This window comes from Papaver somniferum, unplaced genomic scaffold (assembly GCF_003573695.1).
Source record: "Papaver somniferum cultivar HN1 unplaced genomic scaffold, ASM357369v1 unplaced-scaffold_137, whole genome shotgun sequence".
In the NCBI taxonomy this organism is placed as follows: domain Eukaryota; kingdom Viridiplantae; phylum Streptophyta; class Magnoliopsida; order Ranunculales; family Papaveraceae; genus Papaver; species Papaver somniferum.
In genome coordinates, this window is record NW_020622934.1 from 3335283 (window position 1) to 3347252 (window position 11970).

The 11970-nt window shown below is 36.1% G+C and overlaps 1 long non-coding RNA gene across 2 annotated transcripts; it reads left to right on the forward strand.

Moving 5' to 3' along the window:
* The first annotated feature begins 4033 nt into the window (after positions 1-4033).
* Positions 4034-6496, forward strand: LOC113334480. Of its 2 annotated transcripts, XR_003352834.1 has the most exons (3): positions 4034-4184; positions 4964-5106; positions 5578-6496. It is a non-coding gene; the product is annotated as an uncharacterized LOC113334480 (long non-coding RNA). The 2 variants fall into 2 exon arrangements; XR_003352833.1 differs by lacking the exon at positions 4964-5106.
* The last annotated feature ends 5474 nt before the right edge of the window (positions 6497-11970 follow it).

The window sequence follows — 11970 nt, forward strand, 5'->3', positions numbered from 1 at the left end:
TTTTATTAGGAAAGTACTTTGAGTGATTGTCAAGTTTGTGAGACTATAAGTAGGATGTTAAGCCACGAGAGAATGTACACCAAACTGATTATCGTCGTGGAAGAGTTTTTGTGGCAGAGTTTATTATCGAAGAAGATAGAATCAGGGTTTGTCAATTTGGGTTTTTCGATTTGATGAAGCTGAGTTTTACAGAGACAATAAAGATGAGTCTGTGGTTGGATTGCTGGTTGAAGTTCAAGGGTGTTATGAAGTTCGGATTAGAGCTGTTGGTGTTGTTATGGTCCTGTATTGGGTTACTGCTAGTATTGGCAGTAGACGATGAATGAAGCTCATGAATGGTTTGCTGGTAATGAAACTCGATGGAAGAGAAGATGCTAAGGCTTCCAATGGAGTTGGTGAATGGTTGGATGGTAATGAAACTCGATGGAAGGGAAGATGCTAAGGCTGCCAATGGAGCAGGTAATTGCCTGAGAATGATTCTGTTGATCTTTGATGTTGATTCTCGGTGATGTAGAAGTGAACTAAACAGATTTTTGGAGCGTCGTTTGCTGGAGATTTGAGGTTTCACGACCTAAAAAAAAAATCAGGTGAGAATAGTTACTGTAAAAGGTAGAGAACGTATTTGTTTGGTTAGTGATGGGGAATACATCACAGCTTATGGTATACTTGTAACAGAAAGTGTTACAGTTATCAACAGAAGTGTTTCTGAAGATTTGTTACAGAGTGTAACAGAAGAAAGTGTCACAGTTTGTGACAGGAGGCGTAACAAAAGTGTTACAACAGCGAGAAAGTGTGACAGTTTCTGTCAGAGGTGTTGCAAAAAGCAGATTTGATAATAGTTGAGGTAAGTTTGAAGAAGCTTTGGGTGAGTGGTTGATTTAAAGGGTTAAGTCATGAATTTGAAATCAATGAGGATGAAGGATCAAAGCTGGTATTGCAGTCAAGAAGGACAGGTACAGTTTGATGTAGGATCAAAGGTATCGAGGTCAAAAAGGACTGATACGGGTTAATTAAGTTGACTAGAATTCAGAATGATCAGGAATGATTGGATGGTTATGTTTGATCTTAAGGGAGGATGGTAGCATGTTAAGCTCAAACATGGTGATTGAAGATTTTGTGGCAGAAACTTGGAGATCTTACAAAGTGTGGCAGACTTTGTGTTAGTTATTGCTTGTGGCAGAAGCGTAACAAGATAAAGATTGTGAGAGAATCTTGAAACAAAGAAGAAGAGAAGAAGAAAAACAAAAATAATATTGTGAAGAAAAGAGAAGTAATCACCAAGGGTGATGCGTGAGAAAGAACAACAATAGTGGTTGAAAACCCAATGAGTTGTGATTATGAAGATTAAGCAAGGTGTGCTTGAGAAGAGACGTCACAAGGGTGTGATCGTGTTAAGAAGAGAATCTAAGCAATCCCAGTGGGGATTTGGCTAAAGTTGTATGAAGCAATCCCAGTGTGGGGATTTGAGAAGAGAAGTGAAGATATTCCAGTGTGGAATTTGAAGAATGTGAAAATCCTGCCTGTAAAGTAGGTAAACAAGAGTTGAGTGGAAATCCTGCGAGTACAGTAGGTAAAAAAAATATGAAGATGAGCTATAATGCTCGGTGATGAATTTGTGTTTGGTTAGAAAGTTGAATAGAGCACATGAGGTGTTTCTAGCTTGTTAAGGATTTGTTCAAGAAAATGGTATCAGAGAGAAGGAGAGAAAGAGTTAAAGAAATTAGTTAAAGAGTTAGCAAGTCGTTAAAAAAAAAGAGGTTTCGCGAATTTATCATTGAAAAGAAGATGGTGAAGGTGGTTGTTGATACGAGTTGGAAGAATCAGCATCATAAAAAAAAAGTGACGCTGGTGAAGAAAAAGTGTTAAGCCGTGTTGATGTTTTCAGAGGAAGGAAGATGCTGTCATGAAAGCAAGGTACGAAAGCAAAGTTATTGTTTCTTAACTTTTTATATGTCAAGCAAAGTGTTAGATTAGAAGCTAAGGTTCGAAGCTGTTCTAGTTTGGTTGCTATTAGACGATGTTGTTATCTGTTAAAAAAGAGTGATGCAGTGAGGATGGATGTCGTAGTTGGATCTGCAACAAGTTGTTGTCTTGAATGATTGGTGGTTGATGTGAAGCTTAAAAAAAACGTATGCTGTCATGGATATATTCTCAATAGTTTGGTGAGAAGAGTTCGAAGCCAGGATGTAATAAAGATTATGTTCGAGGCTATTTTGGGTTAAGCTCAAGTCACTGAAGTTTTGTGTTCCAAGTACTTTAAAAAAAAGACAGATTCACTCCTAAAGACACGCACATGTGTGCTGGAAAACAATGAAATTAGGTCGAATTTTAGTTGTTGCCATTTTATGCAGTCGAACTTTGATCGTGATGGTGAATTGGTGATTGAAGATGAGAAAAGACAAGGACGTGCTAACATCGATCAATGGAAGAAGATGAGGAGTAAAGGAGGGTTACTGAATCTCGTTGAAGAATATCTTGGTTTAAGGGAGGATGTTGGAAGTTAAACCAAGATATTGGTCAAGTTATTCTGTGGAAGCAACTAGTCGAAGTTGCTGCTGAAGTTGATACTGCTTCTGTGGAAGCAACTTGGTGATGTTGACGCCATTCTGGAAGCAACTAGATATAGTTGACACGGCATGTTTAGCTTGGACGTGAAGTCTAATTATAAAGCAAGTATTTCTGGTTTTAGAGTTTGGTCGGTTTAGAGTTTTCTAGAAGTGTGCTTTATTTAGAGTTTGTTTTTATTAGGAAAGTACTTTGAGTGATTGTCAAGTTTGTGAGACTATAAGTAGGTTGTTAAGCCATGAGAGAATGTACACCGAATTTGATTATCAATATGTAGTCGTTTTTTCTTCCGCGTGTGCTCTCCACTCTCTTGCTCGAGCCTACACAGTTGCATCCAAAAGCTTTATGAACCAAGGGATGGTTGATACCACTGTCATTGAAAATGAGAACACGTGTATATGGGCGAGGAATTTAAATACATCAAAGTAGGGTTTCTCTCAATTCCTAAAATGTGGAAGGATTTCTTCAAAATGAATAAAATGTGAAGGAGTAAAGAACAATGAACAAGTACCACAAAAGATGATTCCAATCGCAAAGGAAATACAAAAGTACACATTCCCTAACGAGCACAATGAACAATTTAGAGCAGGACATCACTTGACAGACTCTAGATTAACATTTTAATTTTTCTGAATGAACTGTCTAAATCTCCATGAGATATATAAAAAGGAGGAAAAAAAGAGAGAAAGAAATGTAAACCAAGGTTTTGTGAAGATACTGGTGAGTAGACAGTAGTGATTGTCCTTACAAACATAGGCAAGATACTTATATTTACCTCACATTGAACTAAAATTTGATGTGTTAAGAAGAAGTGCCAACAACATATAAATCCACAAACCCTTGCTATTCACAGAGCCTTGGAGCTTAAAAACCTGCACAAAATGTAACACAGCAGAGCCAGGGAGAATAAAAGTCTCACCACCTTTAACAAGTAATCTCAGGATCAAACAAGTTCAGGAAGATTATATATAAAACTGAACCTTCCATTATTATCCTTAGTAGTTTTATGAAACTCCTTCACTACCCTACTGTGCGGATAAATTCGCGGATTTACAAAACCAACCGCAACCAAACCGCTAAACCTTGCAGATTTGAGAATTCACCCGTGACCTGCCCATTAACCCTTGCGGATTGGTTTTCACCCTCAATTTTACGGACGGCTGCGGATGAAATCCACGGTTCCGGATTGTATGCACACCCCTAATTCCTTGTCACATTCGGAAGAGAGGAATTAAATGGCCAATCCTCGTGGAAATCTAAAGGTTTGAGTCAAACCTTATAGACGGACACAATATCAATCAAACCTTATTGACGGACTGAGTCAAAACGGTAAAGGCTGTTTGATCCCGAATCTTGTCTAAAATACCTTTTAGCCCTTTAAGACTTAACCAGATGTGCAATGGGCAGAGTATATAACCCAGACCCGTAAATGATATAACCGAATGACACATTATATTTCCTCTTTTAAACTTCGATCTCCTTCAGTTCTCTTTCTCCTCCTTTTATCCTACTTACTGCCTTGTTCTTCTCCGGTGGCTGTGTGAAAAAAAGTATCAGGAGGATCGAGCGCTGATGGAGGGGAATCCCAAATTCACTATTTTTTTTTCACCTATGATTAGGTTGGTATTAAGCATGTGTATTGTCTACTGTTGGTGAAACTAAGTTTTTTTGTAATTGAACCCTAATTTGGGTTTGTGATGAGATTGTGGCAAATGACACCAGCGACACCAATTGAACCTAATAGTGAACCTGCAACTAACCCTACTGTATTCTCTAAATGAATGTGTGTACTAGAATTAGTAGATGGAGAGCCTTGATTTGTGTTAAGTTTTGATTGTCTAATGTGGTATGTTGACAGTTTTATCTCTAATTATTTTTTGATTTTGATTGTTAAATGGTTTGACTCTGATTTGATATTGTTCTTGAAACCTTAATTGGAAAAAATACTCTTATTTTGATTGTTTTGAATTGACTGTGATTAGGTTGTGAGGTATTTGAGACTGATAGTCGATTAAACCTTTTAAATTGGATTCATAGTTTCTCTCAGTTTCATATTGCTGCATTACTTATGAATTGAACAGTGTCTCCAAAACCAATATTTATGCTTTACACAATACAATATTTCCCTGGCTCAAACTGATGCAACTTTAACTTCCAGCAAATGATAACTTAAACTATGTTAGTGTCCAATAAGGTGAATTTAATGCTATTGCAACAAATTTTAAAATTCAAGGGCTCGTGGTTACCATAAAATTTATCTTTGTCTGTTCAAACCATAGAGTTTCACTCGAATATCTTAGTAATTTGTACTTTATCTTTTGTATATAATATTATATATGTTTCAAATTGCTGGGTTGCAGCTCTTCTATGCAACATTAACCACATTTTGGGTGTGCAGTAAAATGTGACATTCTTTACAAAGCATCAACGGAAAGACAACGAAAACACTATCCAGTCTTCGTAAATTACTGCACTCCATTGTAATTTATGCGACCTTGTGAAAGAAGTACCAAATTAATATTATGCAGCCGTTTTGGATAGGTACCCAATTTAAATTTTTCGACCCTGTTAAATAAGTACCCAATTAATATTTTGCGACCTCCTTAAAGAGGTACCCAATTTATATTATGCTACCGTGTTAGAGTGGTGCCTAATTTATTTTAAAAAGACCGTCTGATGGATGATATGGGAATGAAGTGTTGTGTTAAATTAGCAAGTATATGAAACAAGTATTAGAAACAAATTAGCATGTATATGAAACAAGTATAGGTAAGCACTGCCATCTGCATATCCTTCTGCAGGCTATAGAGATCAAAACTGAGCTAATTTCGAGAATGGACACTGAATATATTACTTAGAGACAATGAGCTATTGAATGGAGTTGGTTTTTTTTGAAGATGATTTAAATTATAGAGGATCACCCTTTTCCTTGACTTCCGTTGGCATGTTTTTAGCATGGTCATTATACTATGTTGAAATATTCAAATGTCTGTTTTTATTTATTTTTTGCAGTCTCAATACTTTCCATCTTGCCGGTCAAGGTGAAATGAACGTCATTATGGGTGTCCCTCGGTTGAAAGAAAATCTAATGAGGGCTTCTGAGAAAATCCAGACTCCTGTTATGACCTGCCCCTCGCAGAAGGGGAAGACAAGGTAAGTAGACACTTTATTCAACCATTGCTTGCCTATCAATAGGTTTAGGTTTTGAACTTAGAATCTGGAGTTTATTTCTTATATCACTTAATCACTATCCGGAGCGACTGTATATTTCATTTTTGTGCACTCTTAGATGGCTAAACTCATTAACCGTGTACGGGCCTCGTTCTAGGATTTCTAAACAGCAGGTCACAATTGTTTTTAAGCTGGAAATCAAGGTCTTTGGACCTGAACATTCCCCACCCTATATGAATATTACACTTGATGATTGTATGCAGACCTTGGATGTTTTATTTTTAGGTGAGTTGAGACTCTAGGAAAATCATTTGATCATGGTATCGGAAGTCATTGGAATTACAAATATGGGTAAGGAATCTAAAGTTGTTATTGAGGAAGAGAAAGAGGGAGATAAGGATGATTGTTGTAAGCAATAACATAATACAGGGGGAAAAACTTATGACGATGAAGGGGGTGGCAATGATATCGAAGCAGAAGATCTTGGTGTTGATGTACATAAAAGAAAAGAACAAGCTACATATGAGATGGATTATGGTGAAGATGGGATGGAATCGGAGACTTCAATCATTGAGAACGTAGATGCTGAAGGCGAGGGTGAAACTGTTTTAGTTGGACTGGTAACAAATTATTAAGAGTATTTTAGTTGGTCTGGTAACAACTTAGTAAGACTACTTTAGTTCGACTGACGACTCATAACATGATCGCATAAAATTTTCTTCTGTAAATTGTAATACTTTTTTTACTTCACTTTCGCAAATATGGTGTTCTTTTTTTTATGGGAATTATTGTTACCGTCTTTTTTAGAAGCTGGCAACTGAATTTTTGTTTTGTACCACCATGTATCTCTTAAATGCGTTATTTTGTTCAAATCTAATGATGGGAGTCACTCAAATGTCTTAACATTGTCCATCAGTTACTTGTTCAAATGAAATCCCGAAACATTGTCCATATTCTTCGTCTTCTACCCAAAATCCGCAACAACAATTCCATAATTTCCATTTACTTAAGACAACTTCTCACTGATACTTCAGATTAAAAATACCTTTCAATCGATGTTAAGCTTTTCATTCACTAATTGCGAAGCTTATGAAATCCTCACACATAAACCCAGTTCAGTTGACAAAAATCTTCAGGGTAAACAGGCTTTTGTTTTGTTAGAGAGAAATGTTTGATCTTCCCTATGCAGTACCCATGTTGGATTCGGGTCATTTAAGCTATCCATATTACAAACGGGTTTGAAAAGTAACTACAGTTGGATTCTATTAACTATGATTGGGGGTAAATTTGGAAGAAAAAAGGCGAAACTTAAGAAATTTGAACGGACAACCGGTTTTGTCCGTCTCTTTAGCAAAACTCAAACCTTTTCTTTCTTTAAGGAAAATTAGAAACCTTTGGATTTCTCTGCGGATTACTCGAATTAAATGATACATACACCCTAGACAGCTGTATTTTTGAGTTTACTTTCCATCTTGAACCATTGAATTATTTTGATTTCATGCGATGATGACCAAGATCAAAATTTGAATCGGTATGCATGGCGAATAATAATACAAGGGAATTAACATTCACTACAAGGGAATTGCCCTTGAATACCTTCCAGATACATAATCTTAGCAATTGTATAGTAATTCAAATTAGAATATCTATTATTAAGTGTTTTAATTCATCATCCGGTTCTGGTTATTTTCTGATGTAAGTTTTCCGGTTGCCAAGTCACGGAATGATTCATTTAAAGCTTGGTGGTGACATTCAAAATGGACAAAATTTACACCTAGCTAGGCCCGCCAAATACGCTTTCCCTAAATCTGGAACCGTTGAGTTCTCTTTGGTCTTTTGTGAGATGGTGATTTAGCATGTTATGTAGGGGTGCGTGTAGACTTGCAACAAAAGTGAATCAAATGGTGACGCTGCTGCTGCTGCTAGGTTCTTTTCACGTTGGATTCTCAAATTTTCCCAGTTACTTTAGGAATCAGGAGTCCGTTTCTCCCACTGGGGAAACCCATTTGGCACTGCTACTAACGTATGAGATTCTCAAATCAATTGGACAGTGTGTTTGTGTGTGTGTTCCTTGACAAAGGAATAAATAAATTGAGAGGGAAATAATGTTAATCTCTGCATATATGCAAAGGTTAAGTAGCAGTTAATGCCCACCTTCTGCTTTTTGGTGTTTGAGAAACTTCAACACCTTTTGCTTTTATTTCTCTTTCTAAATATTTCCTTTCTATTCTTTTTGAAACCGAAATCTTATTTCTCTCTAAAATTTCCATATCTCTTCTTTTATTATTATTATTATTATTATTATTATTATTATTTTCTTTTGAGAATAAATCGATTTATATTAATAAATCCAGCTAAGTGGTTTGAACTAGAACATTAAAGGTTGTCCTGGGTAGGGCTTTGCCTCCAATGTGAGCCCAAGTCACCCGCTTCATAAAAAATACATATGAAATAAAGTTGAAAAAAATAGGACTCGTTTTGGTTGCCTCATTAAAAACCTTGTCAAGAAAAACCCATAGTGATAAATTCTTGACTAAGGAAAAGAGTGCGACGCGAAATATCCACAAAGCTGTAACAAAATTAAATTTATTTAACATGATAAAATTACATCTATAATTTTTCAAATTCTTTGAAATTTGTGGCTCTCCATCGGTACCCAATGAGCTATCTTCTAATGCTAGCAGTATGTATGTCGCCACAAGCCAGTAGTGGAAGCTGAGCGTCTTCACTCGTGATAAAACTATCAATGTATGGTCCTGAGCCCTTCTATCAATGGCAAGACTAATAGAAGTGTCACGACGGCTTGTACAGGATAGGAAATTCGTCCTCTTAGCGATTGAGAATATTTTCTTAGCCTTTTCTGCAATCAAGAACTTATAAAATGAGAAATGTATCTCCAAAGAAACACAAGTAGATGTGTCACGATTTATTCGGACCAAGACAAAACATAGCTAACATTGATTTCAACATCATGTTGTTTCACAAGAAAAGCCATTCTTTCGTGAAAAGAAGAACTACACATGTAAATTAATCGGTAATTGCTAATTAAAGAGACGAAACAAGAAAGAAAGGATGGTGCAAACCAATGCACAGAAGGATAAGCCTCTTATTTATGACCCAAAAATAAACTTCAAGGAAATGGCCTATAACCAAGAAACTGAGCAAAGATATTTACAATGATAAAAAGCTAGAGAATACAATAACTCTGAGCCTTAAAAAGATCCTAACTGCCTACCACCTTAAAATTAATCCTAGATTTATAACTAAAAGGATACAAGACTATAAAACTAAAGTATTTAATGGATACTACAATTTTATATAAACTAGTGAACCTAAATAATATGCATTGGAACAATATAACAGAAAGGGAAACTGAAAAAGCGGGGGTCTAACAACCACACCCAATATTTCGCTTAGCAATATGTATGGACTAACTCCGATATACTTTCAAAAGAATCAACTAGACAGTCAGACTCAATCTTACGAAAAGTATATCAAAAAGTTATATCCCAATCTTTCAATTCAATCCGCAATCAAACAAATAATAATTTGCGAGCCCGATTGAATATAAGAGAGATAACTTGAACGGTACCAAAGACCAATGTTCAAGGATCAATTAATTTCAATCAACAACCAAAAGTTGGATTCACAAATTGATCGATTCAACGCACAACCTATGATATTTTAATTATATAATAAAATATAATGCGGAAAAGAAATAACACAGACACCGGAAGTTTTGTTAACGAGGAAACCGCAAATGCAGAAAAACCCAGGGACCTAATCCAAATTGAACACACACAATATTAAGCCGTTACAAACACTATCCTACTACAAACTAACTTCGGTCTAGACTGTTGTTGAACCCCAATCAATCTCACACTGAATCAAGGTATAGTTGCGCTCCTTACGTCTCTGATCCCAGCAGGATACTACGCACTTGATTCCCTTATTTTATCTCACCCACAACTAAGAGTTGCTACGACCCAAAGTCGAAGACTTTAATAAACAAATCTGTCTCACACAGAAAAGTCTACAGGAATAGATAAATTTGTCTTCCACATAAATACTTACGGGTTTTGTTCCTTCTTTTGATAAATCAAGGTGAACAGGAACCAATTGATATATCGGACTTATATTCCCGAAGAACAGCCTAGAAATATCAATCACCTCACAATAATCTTAATCGACTAGCGAAACAAGATATTGTGGAATCACAAACGATGATATGAAGGTGTTTGTGACTACTTTTCTATCTTGCTTATCAGATAAATTAATCTCAAGACGATCTTACGATTGTACTCAAATATACGATAGAAACAGCAAGATCAGATCACGCAACTACAGAGAAAATAGTTGGGTCTGGCTTCACAATCCCAATGAAGTCTTTAAGTCGTTAACCTACAGGGTCTTGAGAGAAACCTAAGGTTAAAGGAGAATCGACTCTAGCTTACACAACTAGTATCACACAGGAGGTGTGGGGATTAGGTTTCCTGGTTGATAGAGTTCTCCTTTATATAGTCTCCAAATCAAGGTTTGCAATCTAGGTTACCTTGGTAACAAATCATTCAATATTCACCGTTAGATGAAAACCTGATTAGATTCAAGCTAATATCTTTCAACCGTTAGATCAAACTTAGCTTGTTATACACAAATGAAATGTAACTTCATTTAGGTTTGAGTAACCGTACCTAAACGTGTACACTTAGTTGGTTCAACAATAGTTAACCAATGGTTATCCATATGAGCACTTTCGTATCAACCTTATTCATCTTCACCACAACTAGTTCAAGTGACTCAAATGAACTAGTTAGAGAGTTGTTCAATTGCTTAGATCTCATAGAAGTATATAAGACACAATCGAAGAAAAATCGGTTTTGATTCACTCGAATCAATTCATGAACATTATAGCCACGGTTTGTAAAGATTGCATTCCTTATTATATAAATGTATTAGTTCAAGAACAAACCGATTTTAGAAAGTAACCTACCTAAGTATGCGAACAGTTACGCGTACTTAAGTAATCGGATTGAGTTTGTTTTCAATTACAAACTCCAGCAGAAATTCACGGACGTGAACCTTCCGCCAGTTTGCGTACGGGTACGCATACTGTCCCGGATTTCCAACAACCGCCAGTACGCGTACGGGTACGCATACTTTGAGTTCCCGGTTTCGGACTTTTACACAAATATAAAAAACATATGCTTATATCCAAAGATGGTTACATATTTTAAAGTCCCATTTCAATCATTGAAACATTCTTAGAGGATGTTATATTGTTGTTATTCACAAACTATTTTTCACCAAAGCGATTTTCAAAATATTGAAACAATCAACATGACTTTCGTCACGAGTAAAGATGAACTTGTCCAAAGCGAAAGCTTACCAACATATATTTCGAGAAACAGATAAGCGAGATAAACTCGGCTCGAAATAGCAAAGGTGTATAATCGAATTCTATATAGCAATATGACTTTTGTCTCAAGATATGAGATAGAGTAGATAGAATTTTGAGTGATACATAACTTTAAGTCTCCACATACCTTTTTATCGATGAAGCTCCACCAGTTCCTTGAGTAGTTCTTCGTCTTTGCATGATAAACGCCGTGGAGTCTAGCGCTCAACTACACTTACTATCCTAGTCTGAGACTTAGCTATAAGTAGACTAGAAATCAAGACTTATAGTTTTGGCAACTAAACTTGACAAACAAGCTTGAGATAGCAACGCTTGCGAGTTCAACCGGGCAGTGCTCTAACAATCTCCCCTTTGTCAATTTTAGTGAAAAAACTATCAATACATATGGAATACAAAATAATAAACTTTATAGCTTCTCATCCACATGCTTGATCTCATTGGTTCTTCAACATTACTCGAAATCTTCGTCACTTCCAAGTACTCCAATGATTCCAAAGATATTCAATTCAGCATCATCATTGTTGAAGATCCGTAGCCATAACAATGAGAAAACAATAACTCTCAATCATTGTTATACAGTGTCATAGTATTATTACACAGCGTCAAAGTTCAATTGTATCGCAACTTCGAGAACAATACTATGGTGATATGTATCACTCCGCCTTAGTCAATACTTCATCTCACATGAAAACCACTCCTCCTTACATAATGATCCGAAAACCATATGTATTTGTAGTGTGAACTACACATTAATTCTCCCCTTTTTTGTCAATAAAATTGGCAAAGGTACAAAACCTAGTGGGATCCTAATGAAATTT